Source organism: Leucopleurus acutus (genome assembly GCF_964270905.1).
Source record: "Leucopleurus acutus genome assembly, chromosome: X".
NCBI classification, from domain to species: Eukaryota; Metazoa; Chordata; class Mammalia; order Artiodactyla; family Delphinidae; genus Leucopleurus; species Leucopleurus acutus.
In genome coordinates this window covers 112,012,247-112,020,353 of record NC_139148.1, presented here as the reverse complement: position 1 = coordinate 112,020,353, position 8,107 = coordinate 112,012,247, and positions in this window count along the sequence as shown.

Below are 8,107 nucleotides of genomic sequence, written 5' to 3'. Positions count from 1 at the left end.
ATCCAGTCATCTTTGATATTTAACTTCTGATATGACAGGATGTTCCAGAATCATATTGTAATTTTCTGCTCCAATCCTAGAGTCAGCTATATCTCCGAAAAGAGCTGGCAAAGATTATTTTTAATGGCTGCATCTTCTGGATGTACCAGTTCTCATTTAGCCGGTCCACTATTTGGAGGGAAAGAGTTTAGAAAGTTTCTGTAACTCTTCTGTAGTATAAATTAAATACTGAGATGTTTTATAGAAATAGTATATATAAGTGAGTGATGATGCCCTTATAATTGTTTTCTCTATTATTTAATATTTTTTAAAAGCCTAGTCAGTTGACCCAGCTAGGGCGTGACGCATAAACTGGTGTGCGTCATTCACCTGTTAGAGATGTCTGCTTCTAGAGAGGGGCTTGCAAACAATGAATTAAAAGGTGGTAGCTTGCTGGGTAGAGTAATCTTGGTTGTAGGTTTTTCTCCTGAATCCCTTTAACTGTGTCCTGCCACTCCCTTCTGGCTTGCAGAATTTCTGCTGAAAGATGAGCTGTTCAGCTTATGGGGATTCCCTTGTGTGTTATTTATTGTTTTTCCCTTGCTGCATTTAATATATTTTCTGTGTATTTAAATTCTGATAGTTTGATTAATATGTGTCTTGGCGTGTTTCTCCTTGGATTCATCCTGTATGCGACTGTCTGCACTTCCTGGCCTTGATTAACTATTTCCTTTCCCATATTAGGGAAGTTTTCAGCTATAATCTCTTTGGATATGTTCTCCGTCCCTTTCTTTTGCTCTTCCCCTTCCGGGACCCCTATAATTCGAATGTTGGGGCGTTTAATGTTGTCCCAGAGGTCCCTGAGACTGTCCTCGATTCTTTTCATTCTTTTTTCTTCATTCTGCTCTGCAGTCGTTATTTCCATTATTTCATCTTCCGGGTCACTTATCTGTTCTTCTGCCTCAGTTATTCTGCTGTTGATTCCTTCTAGAGGATTTTTAATTTCGTCTATTGTGTTGTTCCTCAGTGTTTGTTTGCTCTTTAGTTCTTCTGGGTCCTTGTTAAACGTTTCTTGTATTTTCTCCATCCTATTTCCAAGATTTTGGATCATCTTTCCTCTCATTACTGTGAATTCTTTTTCAGGGAGACTGCCTATTTCCTCTTCCTTTGTTTGGTGTGGTGGGTTTTTACCTTGCTCCTTCATCTGCTGTGTGTTTCTCTGTGTTTTCATTTTGCTAAACTTACTGTGTTTGCGGGTCTGCTTTTCACAGACTGCAGGTTCGGAGCTCCCTTTGTTTTTGGTGTCTGCCCCCAGTGGCTAAGGTTGGTTCAGTGGGTCGTGTAGGCTTCCCGGTGGAGGGGACTCGTAGTGCCTGTGTTCTGCTGGATGAGGCTTGAATCTTGTCTTGCTGGTGGGCAGGACCGCATCTGCTGTTGTGTTTTGGGGGTGTCTGTGACCTTACTATGATTTTAGGCAGCCTCTCTGCTAATGGGTGGGGTTGTGTTCCTGTCTTGCTAGTTGTTTGGCCTAGGGTGTCCAGCACCGTAGCTTGCTGGTCGGTGAGTGGAGCTGTGTCTTAGCGTTGAGATGGAGATCTCTGGGAGAGCTTTCGCCGTCTGATAGTACGTGGAGTGGAGCCGGGAGGTCTCTGGTGGACCAGTGTCCTGAACTCGGCTCTCCCACCTCAGAGGCACAGGCGTGACACCTGGCGGAAGCCCCTAGACCCTGCCAGCCACGCGGCTGAAGGCCGGGAACACCGTGCCCCGACCTGGGCGGCGGGGGGCGGGGTCGGGGGGGGGGGCGGTGCGTCTGGGAGGGGCGGGGGATAGACAGCCAGGCGGAAATCTCAGTGGAAATCTAAAGGCTCACGAGATTGGCAAGGGTCTGGGGGCGTGGACTCGGAGCGCGCCTCAGCGCCCGGGTAGAGGAGGCAGCCGCGGCACGAGGGTCCTGAAGTCCCGCGGCCGAGCCTGGGCGGGCGCCATTCCTGGGCGAGTTCTCTGAGGAGCGCCCCCGGCTCCTGCCAAAGGGGGCGGGGAGCTCGGCGAGCGGCCCGCGTCTGCGGCTTCCTCTCCACGCCCGAGCCTCCGCGCAGCGAGCACAGGACGCCCGGAGTCTTAGCGCGCCTCTGCGCCGGGATAGAGAAGGTAGCCGCGGCGGGTCGGTCCTGGATTCCCGCGGCGCTCCCTCCCTGGCGGCGAGTAACGGTCCTGAAGTCCCGAGGCGGCCGAGCCTGGCCGGGCGCCATCCCTGGGCGCGTTCTCTGAGGAGTGCCCGTGGCTCCTGCAACAGGGAGCGGGGAGCTCGGCGAGCGGCCCGCGTCTGCGGCTTCCACTCCACGCCCCAGCCTCCGCGCAGCGAGCAGAGGACGCGCCCCGGAGCCCGTTCCCCGCGCCGCGGCGCGCCTGGCCTCCCGGCCTAGCCCAGGTAACTTTTCTGCTTCCTGAGTCCTTTTCAGCGTGATCCAGTCATCTTTGATATTTAACTTCTGATATGACAGGATGTTCCAGAATCATATTGTAATTTTCTGCTCCAATCCTAGAGTCAGCTATATCTCCGAAAAGAGCTGGCAAAGATTATTTTTAATGGCTGCATCTTCTGGATGTACCAGTTCTCATTTAGCCGGTCCACTATTTGGAGGGAAAGAGTTTAGAAAGTTTCTGTAACTCTTCTGTAGTATAAATTAAATACTGAGATGTTTTATAGAAATAGTATATATAAGTGAGTGATGATGCCCTTATAATTGTTTTCTCTATTATTTAATATTTTTTAAAAGCCTAGTCAGTTGACCCAGCTAGGGCGTGACGCATAAACTGGTGTGCGTCATTCACCTGTTAGAGATGTCTGCTTCTAGAGAGGGGCTTGCAAACAATGAATTAAAAGGTGGTAGCTTGCTGGGTAGAGTAATCTTGGTTGTAGGTTTTTCTCCTGAATCCCTTTAACTGTGTCCTGCCACTCCCTTCTGGCTTGCAGAATTTCTGCTGAAAGATGAGCTGTTCAGCTTATGGGGATTCCCTTGTGTGTTATTTATTGTTTTTCCCTTGCTGCATTTAATATATTTTCTGTGTATTTAAATTCTGATAGTTTGATTAATATGTGTCTTGGCGTGTTTCTCCTTGGATTCATCCTGTATGCGACTGTCTGCACTTCCTGGCCTTGATTAACTATTTCCTTTCCCATATTAGGGAAGTTTTCAGCTATAATCTCTTTGGATATGTTCTCCGTCCCTTTCTTTTGCTCTTCCCCTTCCGGGACCCCTATAATTCGAATGTTGGGGCGTTTAATGTTGTCCCAGAGGTCCCTGAGACTGTCCTCGATTCTTTTCATTCTTTTTTCTTCATTCTGCTCTGCAGTCGTTATTTCCATTATTTCATCTTCCGGGTCACTTATCTGTTCTTCTGCCTCAGTTATTCTGCTGTTGATTCCTTCTAGAGAATTTTTAATTTCGTCTATTGTGTTGTTCCTCAGTGTTTGTTTGCTCTTTAGTTCTTCTGGGTCCTTGTTAAACGTTTCTTGTATTTTCTCCATCCTATTTCCAAGATTTTGGATCATCTTTCCTCTCATTACTGTGAATTCTTTTTCAGGGAGACTGCCTATTTCCTCTTCCTTTGTTTGGTGTGGTGGGTTTTTACCTTGCTCCTTCATCTGCTGTGTGTTTCTCTGTGTTTTCATTTTGCTAAACTTACTGTGTTTGCGGGTCTGCTTTTCACAGACTGCAGGTTCGGAGCTCCCTTTGTTTTTGGTGTCTGCCCCCAGTGGCTAAGGTTGGTTCAGTGGGTCGTGTAGGCTTCCCGGTGGAGGGGACTCGTAGTGCCTGTGTTCTGCTGGATGAGGCTTGAATCTTGTCTTGCTGGTGGGCAGGACCGCATCTGCTGTTGTGTTTTGGGGGTGTCTGTGACCTTACTATGATTTTAGGCAGCCTCTCTGCTAATGGGTGGGGTTGTGTTCCTGTCTTGCTAGTTGTTTGGCCTAGGGTGTCCAGCACCGTAGCTTGCTGGTCGGTGAGTGGAGCTGTGTCTTAGCGTTGAGATGGAGATCTCTGGGAGAGCTTTCGCCGTCTGATAGTACGTGGAGTGGAGCCGGGAGGTCTCTGGTGGACCAGTGTCCTGAACTCGGCTCTCCCACCTCAGAGGCACAGGCGTGACACCTGGCGGAAGCCCCTAGACCCTGCCAGCCACGCGGCTGAAGGCCGGGAACACCGTGCCCCGACCTGGGCGGCGGGGGGCGGGGTCGGGGGGGGGGGCGGTGCGTCTGGGAGGGGCGGGGGATAGACAGCCAGGCGGAAATCTCAGTGGAAATCTAAAGGCTCACGAGATTGGCAAGGGTCTGGGGGCGTGGACTCGGAGCGCGCCTCAGCGCCCGGGTAGAGGAGGCAGCCGCGGCACGAGGGTCCTGAAGTCCCGCGGCCGAGCCTGGGCGGGCGCCATTCCTGGGCGAGTTCTCTGAGGAGCGCCCCCGGCTCCTGCCAAAGGGGGCGGGGAGCTCGGCGAGCGGCCCGCGTCTGCGGCTTCCTCTCCACGCCCGAGCCTCCGCGCAGCGAGCACAGGACGCCCGGAGTCTTAGCGCGCCTCTGCGCCGGGATAGAGAAGGTAGCCGCGGCGGGTCGGTCCTGGATTCCCGCGGCGCTCCCTCCCTGGCGGCGAGTAACGGTCCTGAAGTCCCGAGGCGGCCGAGCCTGGCCGGGCGCCATCCCTGGGCGCGTTCTCTGAGGAGTGCCCGTGGCTCCTGCAAAAGGGAGCGGGGAGCTCGGCGAGCGGCCCGCGTCTGCGGCTTCCACTCCACGCCCCAGCCTCCGCGCAGCGAGCAGAGGACGCGCCCCGGAGCCCGTTCCCCGCGCCGCGGCGCGCCTGGCCTCCCGGCCTAGCCCAGGTAACTTTTCTGCTTCCTGAGTCCTTTTCAGCGTGATCCAGTCATCTTTGATATTTAACTTCTGATATGACAGGATGTTCCAGAATCATATTGTAATTTTCTGCTCCAATCCTAGAGTCAGCTATATCTCCGAAAAGAGCTGGCAAAGATTATTTTTAATGGCTGCATCTTCTGGATGTACCAGTTCTCATTTAGCCGGTCCACTATTTGGAGGGAAAGAGTTTAGAAAGTTTCTGTAACTCTTCTGTAGTATAAATTAAATACTGAGATGTTTTATAGAAATAGTATATATAAGTGAGTGATGATGCCCTTATAATTGTTTTCTCTATTATTTAATATTTTTTAAAAGCCTAGTCAGTTGACCCAGCTAGGGCGTGACGCATAAACTGGTGTGCGTCATTCACCTGTTAGAGATGTCTGCTTCTAGAGAGGGGCTTGCAAACAATGAATTAAAAGGTGGTAGCTTGCTGGGTAGAGTAATCTTGGTTGTAGGTTTTTCTCCTGAATCCCTTTAACTGTGTCCTGCCACTCCCTTCTGGCTTGCAGAATTTCTGCTGAAAGATGAGCTGTTCAGCTTATGGGGATTCCCTTGTGTGTTATTTATTGTTTTTCCCTTGCTGCATTTAATATATTTTCTGTGTATTTAAATTCTGATAGTTTGATTAATATGTGTCTTGGCGTGTTTCTCCTTGGATTCATCCTGTATGCGACTGTCTGCACTTCCTGGCCTTGATTAACTATTTCCTTTCCCATATTAGGGAAGTTTTCAGCTATAATCTCTTTGGATATGTTCTCCGTCCCTTTCTTTTGCTCTTCCCCTTCCGGGACCCCTATAATTCGAATGTTGGGGCGTTTAATGTTGTCCCAGAGGTCCCTGAGACTGTCCTCGATTCTTTTCATTCTTTTTTCTTCATTCTGCTCTGCAGTCGTTATTTCCATTATTTCATCTTCCGGGTCACTTATCTGTTCTTCTGCCTCAGTTATTCTGCTGTTGATTCCTTCTAGAGAATTTTTAATTTCGTCTATTGTGTTGTTCCTCAGTGTTTGTTTGCTCTTTAGTTCTTCTGGGTCCTTGTTAAACGTTTCTTGTATTTTCTCCATCCTATTTCCAAGATTTTGGATCATCTTTCCTCTCATTACTGTGAATTCTTTTTCAGGGAGACTGCCTATTTCCTCTTCCTTTGTTTGGTGTGGTGGGTTTTTACCTTGCTCCTTCATCTGCTGTGTGTTTCTCTGTGTTTTCATTTTGCTAAACTTACTGTGTTTGCGGGTCTGCTTTTCACAGACTGCAGGTTCGGAGCTCCCTTTGTTTTTGGTGTCTGCCCCCAGTGGCTAAGGTTGGTTCAGTGGGTCGTGTAGGCTTCCCGGTGGAGGGGACTCGTAGTGCCTGTGTTCTGCTGGATGAGGCTTGAATCTTGTCTTGCTGGTGGGCAGGACCGCATCTGCTGTTGTGTTTTGGGGGTGTCTGTGACCTTACTATGATTTTAGGCAGCCTCTCTGCTAATGGGTGGGGTTGTGTTCCTGTCTTGCTAGTTGTTTGGCCTAGGGTGTCCAGCACCGTAGCTTGCTGGTCGGTGAGTGGAGCTGTGTCTTAGCGTTGAGATGGAGATCTCTGGGAGAGCTTTCGCCGTCTGATAGTACGTGGAGTGGAGCCGGGAGGTCTCTGGTGGACCAGTGTCCTGAACTCGGCTCTCCCACCTCAGAGGCACAGGCGTGACACCTGGCGGAAGCCCCTAGACCCTGCCAGCCACGCGGCTGAAGGCCGGGAACACCGTGCCCCGACCTGGGCGGCGGGGGGCGGGGTCGGGGGGGGGGGCGCTGCGTCTGGGAGGGGCGGGGGATAGACAGCCAGGCGGAAATCTCAGTGGAAATCTAAAGGCTCACGAGATTGGCAAGGGTCTGGGGGCGTGGACTCGGAGCGCGCCTCAGCGCCCGGGTAGAGGAGGCAGCCGCGGCACGAGGGTCCTGAAGTCCCGCGGCCGAGCCTGGGCGGGCGCCATTCCTGGGCGAGTTCTCTGAGGAGCGCCCCCGGCTCCTGCCAAAGGGGGCGGGGAGCTCGGCGAGCGGCCCGCGTCTGCGGCTTCCTCTCCACGCCCGAGCCTCCGCGCAGCGAGCACAGGACGCCCGGAGTCTTAGCGCGCCTCTGCGCCGGGATAGAGAAGGTAGCCGCGGCGGGTCGGTCCTGGATTCCCGCGGCGCTCCCTCCCTGGCGGCGAGTAACGGTCCTGAAGTCCCGAGGCGGCCGAGCCTGGCCGGGCGCCATCCCTGGGCGCGTTCTCTGAGGAGTGCCCGTGGCTCCTGCAAAAGGGAGCGGGGAGCTCGGCGAGCGGCCCGCGTCTGCGGCTTCCACTCCACGCCCCAGCCTCCGCGCAGCGAGCAGAGGACGCGCCCCGGAGCCCGTTCCCCGCGCCGCGGCGCGCCTGGCCTCCCGGCCTAGCCCAGGTAACTTTTCTGCTTCCTGAGTCCTTTTCAGCGTGATCCAGTCATCTTTGATATTTAACTTCTGATATGACAGGATGTTCCAGAATCATATTGTAATTTTCTGCTCCAATCCTAGAGTCAGCTATATCTCCGAAAAGAGCTGGCAAAGATTATTTTTAATGGCTGCATCTTCTGGATGTACCAGTTCTCATTTAGCCGGTCCACTATTTGGAGGGAAAGAGTTTAGAAAGTTTCTGTAACTCTTCTGTAGTATAAATTAAATACTGAGATGTTTTATAGAAATAGTATATATAAGTGAGTGATGATGCCCTTATAATTGTTTTCTCTATTATTTAATATTTTTTAAAAGCCTAGTCAGTTGACCCAGCTAGGGCGTGACGCATAAACTGGTGTGCGTCATTCACCTGTTAGAGATGTCTGCTTCTAGAGAGGGGCTTGCAAACAATGAATTAAAAGGTGGTAGCTTGCTGGGTAGAGTAATCTTGGTTGTAGGTTTTTCTCCTGAATCCCTTTAACTGTGTCCTGCCACTCCCTTCTGGCTTGCAGAATTTCTGCTGAAAGATGAGCTGTTCAGCTTATGGGGATTCCCTTGTGTGTTATTTATTGTTTTTCCCTTGCTGCATTTAATATATTTTCTGTGTATTTAAATTCTGATAGTTTGATTAATATGTGTCTTGGCGTGTTTCTCCTTGGATTCATCCTGTATGCGACTGTCTGCACTTCCTGGCCTTGATTAACTATTTCCTTTCCCATATTAGGGAAGTTTTCAGCTATAATCTCTTTGGATATGTTCTCCGTCCCTTTCTTTTGCTCTTC